The following is a 10,841-nucleotide window of genomic DNA, read 5'->3' on the forward strand; positions in this document are numbered from 1 at the left end:
CCTTCAATACGGCCAGCTGCCACTACGAGTATTTTGTCATGCCATTTGGTCTCACCAACAACCCTGCTGTGTTCCCGGCTCTGGTAAAGGATGTTCTCTGCAACATGTTGAACCGGTTCGTCTTCGTCTACATTGATGACATCCTTCTTCTTTTCCCACTCCTCCATAGAACATGAGCTCCACGTCTGACAGGTTCTTCATCGCATCCTGGAGACCCAGCTGTTTGTTAAGGCAGAGAAGTGCAAGTTCTATCACTCCAACATCCCCTTTCTGGGGTACATCATCTCCTCTGGGAGTGTCCAGATGGATCCGGGGAAGGTGAGAACCTGTGGATATGCCCCAGCCTCCGTTCAGGGAGCAGCTGCAGTGTTTCCTCGTGTATGCCAACTTCTATCACCGCTGCATTCGGGGTTACAGCAACCTGGATTCCCACCTATCGGCACTCACCTCTCCCAAGGTTTCGTTCACATGCTCCCCTGTTACTGACAGGGCATTCCGGGACCTCAAACAATGCTTCACCATTGCTCCCATCCTGGTTTATCCTGACCCTTCCCATCAGTTCGTGTTGGAGGCCGATGCGTCTGATGTAGGAGTGGGTGAAGTCCTGTCCCAGTGTTCTGCCCTGGACCTGAAGCAACAGTTAAAGTCAGAAGTTTACATACACTTAGGTTGGAGTCATTAAAACCCGTTTTCAACCGCTCCACAAATGTCTTGTTAACAAACTATAGTATTGGCAAGTCGGTTAGGACATCTACTTTGTGCATGACATAAGTAATTTTTCCAACAATGTTTCATTGTATCACAATTCCACAATTCCAACTTGACTGTGCCTTTAAACAGCTTGGAAAATTCCAGAAAATGATGTCATGGCTTTAGAAGCTTCTGATAGGCTAATTTACATAATTTGAATCAATTGGAGGTGTACCTGTGGATGTATTTCAAGCCCTACCTTCAAACTCAGTGCGTCTTTGCTTGACATCATGGGAAAATCAAAAGAAATCAGCCAAGACCTCAGAAAGAAAATTGTAGACCTCCACAAGTCTGGTTCATCCTTGGGAGCAATTTCCAAACGCCTGAAGGTACCACGTTCATCTGTACAAACAATAGTACGCAAGTATAAACACCATCGGACCACACAGCCGTCATACCTCTCAGGAAGGAGATGCCGTCTGTCTCCTAGAGATGAACGTACATTGGTGTGAAAAGTGCAAATCAATCCCAGAACAACAGCAAACGGCCTTGTGAAGATGCTGGAGGAAACAGGTACAAAAGTATCTATATCCACAGTAAAACAAGTCCTACGGTATATCGACAAAACCTGAAAGGTCGCTCAGCAAGGAAGAAGCCAGGGATCCAAAACCGCCATTTAAACTGCCAGACTACAGTGTGCAACTGCACATGGGTACAAATATCGTACTTTTTGGTACTCTGGTCTGATGAAACTAAAATATAACTGTTTGGCCATAATGACCATTGTTATGTTTGGAGGAAAATGGGGGAGGCTTGCAAGCCGAAGAACACCATCACAACCGTGAAGCACAGGGGTTGCAGCATCATGTCCTGGGGGTGTCCCTCCTGCTTTGCTGCAGGAGGGACTGGTGTACTTCACAAAATAGATTGCATCATAGTGAGGTAAATTATGGGGATATATTGAAGCAACATCTCAAGACATCAGTCAGGAAGTTAAAGCTTGGTAGCAAATGGGTCTTCCAAATGTACAATGACCCCAAGCATACTTCCAAAGTTGTGGCAAAATGGCTTAAGGACAACAAAGTCAAGGTATTGGAGTAGCCATCACAAAGCCCTGACCTCATTCCTATAGAACATTTGTGGGCAGAATTGAAAAAGCATGTGCGAGCAAAGAGGCCTTTACAACCCTGACTCAGTTACACCAGTTCTGTCAGGAGGAATGGGCCATCTTATTGTGGGAAGCTTGTGGAAGGCTACTTGAAACGTTTGAACCCGAGTTAAACAATTTAAAGGCAATGCTACCAAATACTAATTGAGTGCATGTAAACTTCTGACCCACAGGGAATGTGATGAAATACATTTTTTTCTCTTCTCTACTATTATTCTGACTGATTTCCCATTCTTAAAATAAAGTGGTGATCCTAACTGACCTAAGACAGTGAGTGTTTACTAGGATTAAATGTCAGGAATTGTGAAAAAAAGGAGTTTAAATGTATTTGGCAAAGGTGTATATAAACTTCAGACTTCAGCTGTACATCCCTTCGCCTTTTTCTCCCATCGCCTCAACGCCATGGAGAAAAACTACAGTGTGGGAATTGTGAGCTTCTCGCAGTGAATATGGCGTTGGAGGAATGGATGCACTGGCTGGAAGGGGCGGGAAACACACGTTCATCGTATGGACCAACCACAAAAATCTTGAGTATCTCCGCACCTCCAAGCTAGATGGGCCCTGCTGTTCACACGGTTCAACTTCTCCCTCTCATATCGGCCGGGATCCAAGAATGTCAAGCCGGATGCATTGTTTCGCCGTTATAGCCCCACGGCTATTACCCCGGATACCGAGACCATCCTGTACCTTTGTCTGCCTGCGTTCGATTTACTAAACTTTTGTTACTTCGACATTGTCTGCACCTGGGTCTTACCTTCAAACCTTATAAAAGGGGATGCATTTGTTACACACAGTACAGCTCTGATCTTGCCAATATCACATTTGAAAAGCTCCCGGATCTTTGTCGATGAATCTGTGTTTGAAATTCAGTGCTTGACTGAGGGACCTTACAGATGTTGTATGTATGGGGGACAGAGGAAGGGATAGTCATTATAAAATCATGACAACCTCAATTATTTCACACAGAGCAAGTCCATATCATGTATTATGTGATTTCTTAAGCCAAATTTGACTTCTGAACTTCTTCAGGCTTGCCTAAGCGAAGGGGGTGAGTACTTATACAACGACAATATTTGATGAGATTTTTTCTTCTTCTGTCAAACTATTCTATAGAATAAGGCCTATTTATTTCTCCATGGTTCTGACTTTACCTGCTCGTTGCACATTGGCTTGTATCAATCAAAGCGTTCGATATTCAAACATATACCACATTAATGCATTTTTAACACCATCTGCTTTTTTTTTGTACTAGAGGCATCAATACAGACCCTTGTTCGATTCCAGGCTGTGTCACAATCGTCTGTGATTGGGAGTTCCTTGGGGAGGCGCACAATTGTCTCAGCATCATCCAGGTTTGGCCAGGGTAGGCCGTCATTGTAAATAAGAATTTGTTCTTAACTAACTTGCCTGGTTAAATAAATAAAAATACACTCAGTCAGGAAGTCAGACCGCTCTGAGGCATCTGCATGGTCCTAAAGCACACCGTTGCCTCATTTTGTATCACATTCCAATGATAAAACTGGGGGAGGGACAAAATTGCAATTTCAGAATGTGGGGGGTCATATCCCCCCGTCCGAAATGAAAGTTGGTCCCCTGCATAATTGTACAATTAGTGTAGGGGGCCCCCTCGAAAGTTGAATAGAGAGTCTTAATATGTCACAATTATGACTTGAATAAACTTAGCAATGTCAGTTTAAGTCACCAATGAATAATCGCTAAACATTGCATACAGTGTAAATCTTACTTATTACCAGAAGTTAAATGTTTATTCTCTTCACCACTAGAGGGCATCACCTCTGCAATAAACCAGGGGATTGTAGTACAAGTAAGTAGCACTTCAACATAAAACTGGTATATGCTAAACATCATCACTTTGAAAATGTAATCATACTATCAGAACTATTGGTATCTACATCACTTCCACAGTTAGCCATATGCAAGTAGATCAAAGGGTTTTCAAAGAATGTCAATACATGTATGGATTGGTCTAGGTCTACATATTTATAATTCATATTATCACAAAGTGTGTTGTTCAAAGCAGTGCATAAGAATCCTTTTATGGATTACAGTTGGGATATTTTGCATTGGTTTTTCAGTCAGTCCCTTGGATGTCTCCAAAGTTTTGCCTGAGTGACCTTTGCTTATAACTCTCAGACGAACACACACACACCCATCTCTGCTTACACCTCCTCCTCCCCCTCCTCCTGGTGAACAGTTGGGACAATCAACTCAAAGCCTCTACACCCCCCCCTCCCACCCACCATCTCGTAGTCCCCAATAAATCTGCTCCCTGGACCTATGACTTCTCAATGGACTTGCAAATCTCCCCCTCCCCTGCTTCAGCAAATTTCCATGGGCTAGCATTAGCATACAGATGTTCGTAAGAGAAAGAGAGAGCAGTCTCACAAAAGGGCAGCGCTCAGAGGAGAGCCCCATGTCTTTTCATGTCTTGCAGTAACCCCCCCCCCCCCCCCCCCACCCCAACTTTTCAATATAATGACCGATCGCTATTGTCTGGGATTATTCAGCAGGGTGCTAGCACCAGAATGCCAGAACAAAGCCAAATAATAAACACACAAAACCCAACTTCTGTTCCCTTCTGTGTATGTGTGTGTCCAAATGAAATGTAATTTTTGTATCATGTTCTCATTTTGTGCAGAGATACATTCTTGTTCAATCTTCATCACAAACATTTTATCCTACTATTTTTCCTCCTTAGAAAGCATAGGCCTAAATAATTATAAAAGTATTTATCTGTTAACATCACTTTTTCTAAGATGAGAAATAATATCACTTTATTGCATGACAGTGATGGTATAAGGTGCAGTGTCCCTCTAAGTATAACAAGTCAGTGAGAGTGATATCCAAACATTTTATTTTGAACCAAACAGGTAAAAATATATTAAGATAGAAACCGGGATACATATCCCATGGAATGTAAACGATACACTTAAATTATATAGAAACCAACATAATATAAAACCGACACTATCATTTTTGCTTTGAAAAAAACAAAATAAATACGTTTTAATTTAACAAATGCAAAGCCTTGTTTGTTTTTCCAACACAGTTAAGGCCAAAGAAAAGCGCAGCTGAAGATGGGCCACAAAGACAAGTTCATTGTAACATAAAATACACATCACTTTGTCTAATAACAGCTGGTGTGCAAGAGACCAAGATGTTGATGTAACCCATATTACTCATACATTGTGGCAACATTGTTTTCCTATGTTATTACCTCACGTACCCTGAGGAAGGCACAGTGATGCCGAAACGTTGGTAAATACCCATTCAATTGCTCGGAGTGTGCGACTTTATTTTGATAGTTTATTCGCCGTTAGTCAGCACCTCCACACAAACAACATTTTTTTTGTGAGTGCGCCAGCTCATGTTTTTTTTTTTATAATGACCTCACGTAACACCACAAATCACATTTTAATATTATAGAAACAGTCACAAAAGTGTGTATGAGAACCCTGTCTTACTGAGTAAGCAAAACTGGATGAATGTTTCAGTTGTTTAAAAAAAAACTTGAACTTGAATGGTGAAACGTTGAACCCAAACTAAACACTGAAATGCACTTGTTGTGTTAGAACACATAAAATACCTCCTGTAGCATCTAACTATGACCGGTGAGGGCAATACGTCTATTTGCTGATTGAACTTGTAACACTAGTATTGCCTTCACTGGCATAACGCGATGCTGGTGGACATGGCTCTGGCAGTGTCCACACTCAAGCAATTCAAAGTTCTAAAGCTACATGATAGCTCAAACAAAGCGAAGAGTAAAGCATGTTCTTCTGCATCATATACAAATGCACAACACAATTATAAACAAACTCTGTAAAACATACAAAATAAATACATTAAAAAAAAGCCCTATAGTTAGACTACCTGATAATACTGTCAATTAGTTGCCTTTACTAAAGGCTACATTTTGTTTACAGTAGGCCTAGCTAGATTTTGTTTACAGTAGGCCTAGCTAGATTTTGTTTACAGTAGGCCTAGCTAGATTTTTTGGATACATTTAAACATTTACTCTGCCTACAAGACAAGATACTATGTTCAGCTTTGGTTACACTCTAAAGGGCAAGGCTATAAGGAGAACCGTTGAAGTTGTAAAAGGCACACTTGTGCACAGTAGGTTTGTCCTTCTGCCAAGCCCAAAAGTATCATTACTGACATGTTTTTTTCAAAATGGGTACAAATAAATTCCCCAACAGAACTCTCTCAGCAAAGACACCACGGATACTGTAAAGTTAGTTGAGGCACCCATAGTAGCTGAAACGGGTATACAACAGTATACATGGACGTTATGATATTTTAAAAAATATATGTCGGCTAGCTTTACAACACCGAGCAGAATTCCTCTGTTTGGATGAGAATGCCAGTTAAAGTTTAGTCATCTGAGACAGAGAGGCGACTAAAGATGGGGAGACGTCTGCCCTCAAGGCCAGGGGACTCACAACCACTCAGGCTACTGGAGCTGGTATAGCCTTCCTGGTCAGAAAGAGAGTCCGGTGAAGCACACCGCTGCATGGCAGGCAGGCCGGTGAATGAGAAGGCATTGCGGTGAGAGTTATGTGCAGCTGACTTTTGCGCACAGACACTTTGGAACTTTGAGTCAGTGATGGCGTAAAAGTGAGGGTTGTTATTAATCTGATCGTTTCCGAAGTCAGATGAGAACGGATAGTTGTGCTTTAGTGTAGCAGGTTCTGGAAACAATGGGGACAGCAGTTCTGGGCTACCTGTGGAGGGCGGGGATGATACTGAGGAAGCCCTGGAGAACAGCATGGTCTCTGGAACGGGTTGGAATCCGGTCAGCGCTTGGGGAGAGGAGAAGCCAGCGAAACTAATGCTGTGACGCAGCAGCTGTGGGCGTTCTCTCATCTTCTGTCGCTGAGGTGGCGCTCCGCCATCCGGCCCGAGCTGCTCGTCCGCATTATGGATGAAGTGACAGCGGGCGCCATAGGGGCAGAAGCCAATGGTGTGGAACGTGCGGCAAGGCTCGGTTTTGTACTTCGGGTGCCTGCTCAAGTCACGCTGCTCATCCGTGCCGTGGGCAAACTGACACTTGGCTCCGTATTTGCATGTGCCACTCTCCTCGTAAGTGCGGCACATTTCGGTTTTGTACCGGGTGGAGATGGGAGGGGAGGGGGCGAGTGACTTTGGAGATGTCAGGCAGCTGGTGCTGATACTTAGGCCTGGTGGGGGCATCAGAGGAGGGGTGGTGGGAGATGCTGCTCGCTGTACCCGAGGCTGCCAACATGGCCCTCTATCATGCTGACCGAACGGTCCACACGGAATGGGATGTGGTTGAGAGAAGAGCGGGGCAACTGTTGCTGGTGTTTCAGGCTCCACTGCTGGTTAGCAGTGTTAGTAAGGGCCCAGCAGGCTGGCTCGCCGATTGGGTCCACACTGCCGCTGTTGAACTTTGAGTTGGGTAGGGTAACCGGGCATAGTGAGTGTCTGCGCTGAAATCCAACGACGCGCTGCATCTGCGTGGTGGCTGGTGCGCCATCTGGTATGTCCAGACCACGGAAATTCTATCACACAAGAGAAGAATAAAGTCACATTCCAATACCGGGGATTCAAGCCATGGTCAAGCTAATACAATGTAAATATATGCTGAACCAAATCAACAGTAAACAGCAAGTAAACACAATAGCCCATGTCAAGTTCCAAAAGTTGGCTAAAGTGCGCTTGGTTCGACAGGGAATGAACGACAGATGGAAACCGTTACGCACGTCAATCAGAAAGTTTGAAGCCTTTTCTTTGTAGCCAAAACCTTGATAAAAAGGCACACATACACATCCAAGGTACAATTATTAAATGTTATATTTGATAGTGCATTATTTACCAGTTTAAATAAAACATAGAACTTTCAGACATGTGCTATATAGCCTGATGAATTAATAAACATTTAAAAACATCTTCTTACCTTGCAGAACTCATCCTCCAGCTCCAAAAACGGCGTTAGGAAGTCGGATGGCATTGTACTGATGCCTCAGTCAGGTTATCCCACTTCACAGTAGAGTGTGTTCTGTGTTGAGGCAGGAAGACGCTCTCATCAAGCGCTTCTGAAGTTTCTCAGCCATCTGTTGGAATCCCAAATAAATAGTTCAGAAGCCTAGCTCCACCCACATTTTGGTGACAAGGCGTGCCTTGCGTGGAGGGGATGCCTCTTGAGTTGTAGTACTAGGATTCTCCCCCCCCCCCATTCACGTCGATATTCTCAGGCTGAAACAAATATGTGGAAGTTGATATACAACACTTTAACATATAGGCCTCCTATAGACTATACTTCATAGTTTAAACATACATCCAAACAGCCACAGATTTACTCTAGTGGTCTGTTAGTGGTGTTAGTTATGTTGGTCTAAATATTTGTCGAAATATATTGACTGGAAATGCCATTTATGAATTCATTATATGCCTCTCTCTTGTGGTTGCAAGTCATGGGAAAGTGAAGCGTCAATATAAATTATAATTGCACTTATTTGTTTGTTTTTATTGGATATGACTGCTGCTGTACGCAAGGGTGAGCAAACTTTCACCTCTTTGGGTATTGGGTATTTATGGTCTAATATAATATGGGGATGTATTTTGTGGCATGTTTGGCATGTCAAAGGCCCAGATTTGGATATAAATCATGTCTGGAGGAGAGAGGAAATCAACAATGCCCTTCAACTATGATGTTATTTAAGGTATTCAGTTGTAAATGGTTGCCATAACACAAGCACAAACCACAACAAGGGCCCCACCCTTAACTCAAAGGCCCTGCTGTCAAACTGTATTGTGTTTTGAGTAAAGTGGGGAGGATGGGGTTTGCCAGTCTGGCAGATAACAGAGGTGGTTGTATGAAATGCAATATGCTCCATAACTAACCAAACCCTGTGGACTGATTACATGCTTATTACAGGCTTATGTGCTCTTTTTATAAACCTTATGCACCGAACAGAACACATTCTACCAGAGACATTGTAGAAAAGTCCAACTAGACAAGGTTATTAGGTTCACAGTGGGTGGGAGAGCATGCTCAAACATTTGAAAGATAGTGTAGGCAAATTCAAGAAGGGCAAATGTTTACAAAGGATGGGAAAAGCTTACAAACCCCAACACTTTGAACTGAAACTTAATTAATTTGGCATTTTGTTCAATACAGATGTAGGATTTTAATTTGATCACCCTGTTGCTGGAGAACTTTCCGGCAATGCAGGTATCCCATTTACAACTCATGGTGTATTTGAGGTTTAAAAGGCCACTTTGAAATTTCAGACTTGATTTTTCCTTACAAAAAAATATCAAACCCTACAAAGCGTATCATTAATTCAAATCCACATAATTTCCAGTTGCAGTTTTCCTGCTCTAGCAAACTGGCTCAAATTAAGATCCTACATTTATTTCACCTTTATTTAACCAGGTAGGCTAGTTGAGAACAAGTTCTCATTTGCAACTGCGACCTGGCCAAGATAAAGCATAGCAATGTGAACAGACAACACAGAGTTACACATGGAGTAAACAATTAACAAGTCAATAACACAGTAGAAAAAAAGGGGAGTCTATATACAATGTGTGCAAAAGGCACGAGGTAGGCGAATAATTACAATTTTGCAGATTAGCACTGGAGTGATAAATGATCAGATGGACATGTACAGGTAGAGATATTGGTGTGCAAAAGAGCAGAAAAATAAATAAATAAAAACAGTATAAAAACAGTATGGGAATGAGGTAGGTGCAAATGGGTGGGCTTTTTACCAATAGACTATGTACAGCAGCAGCGATCGGTTAGCTGCTCAGATAGCTGATGTTTGAAGTTGGTGAGGGAGATAAAAGTCTCCAACTTCAGCGATTTTTGCAATTCGTTCCAGTCACAGGCAGCAGAGTACTGGAACGAAAGGCGGCCAAATGAGGTGTTGGCTTTAGGGATGATCAGTGAGATACACCTGCTGGAGCGCGTGCTACGGATGGGTGTTGCCATCATGACCAGTGAACTGAGATAAGGCGGAGCTTTACCTAGCATGGACTTGTAGATGACCTGGAGCCAGTGGGTCTGGCGACGAATATGTAGTGAGGGCCAGCCGACTAGAGCATACAAGTCGCAGTGGTGGGTGGTATAAGGTGCTTTAGTGACAAAACGGATGGCACTGTGATAGACTGCATCCAGTTTGCTGAGTAGAGTGTTGGAAGCCTATTTGTAGATGACATCGCCGAAGTCGAGGATCGGTAGGATAGTCAGTTTTACTAGGGTAAGCTTGGCGGCGTGAGTGAAGGAGGCTTTGTTGCGGAATAGAAAGCCGATTCTTGATTTGATTTTCGATTGGAGATGTTTGATATGAGTCTGGAAGGAGAGTTTGCAGTCGACACCAAGGTACTTATAGATGTCCACATATTCAAGGTCGGAACCATCCAGGGTGGTGATGCTAGTCGGGCATGCGGGTGCAGGCAGCGATCGGTTGCAAAGCATGCATTTGGTTTTACTAGCGTTTAAGAGCAGTTGGAGGCCAGGGAAGGAGTGTTGTATGGCATTGAAGCTCGTTTGGAGGTTAGATAGCACAGTGTCCAATGACGGGCCGAAAGTATATAGAATGGTGTCGTCTGCGTAGAGGTGGATCAGGGAATCGCCCGCAGCAAGAGCAACATCATTGATATATACAGAGAAAAGAGTCGGCCCGAGAATTGAACCCTGTGGCACCCCCATAGAGACTGCCAGAGGACCGGACAGCATGCCCTCCGATTTGACACACTGAACTCTGTCTGCAATGTAATTGGTGAACCAGGCAAGGCAGTCATCCGAAAAACCGAGGCTACTGAGTCTGCCGATAAGAATATGGTGATTGACAGAGTCGAAGGCCTTGGCAAGGTCGATGAAGACGGCTGCACAGTACTGTCTTTTATCGATGGCGGTTATGATATCGTTTAATACCTTGAGTGTGGCTGAGGTGCACCCGTGACCGGCTCGGAAACCAGATTGCACAGCGGA

The 10,841-nt window shown here is 43.4% G+C and overlaps 1 pseudogene; it reads right to left on the reverse strand.

Moving 5' to 3' along the window:
• Positions 1-4,710: 4,710 nt before the first annotated feature.
• Positions 4,711-7,926, reverse strand: LOC123993988 (annotated as a pseudogene).
• Between the last annotated feature and the right edge of the window lie 2,915 nt (positions 7,927-10,841).

Source organism: Oncorhynchus gorbuscha, linkage group LG13 (assembly GCF_021184085.1).
Source record: "Oncorhynchus gorbuscha isolate QuinsamMale2020 ecotype Even-year linkage group LG13, OgorEven_v1.0, whole genome shotgun sequence".
NCBI lineage: Eukaryota > Metazoa > Chordata > Actinopteri > Salmoniformes > Salmonidae > Oncorhynchus > Oncorhynchus gorbuscha.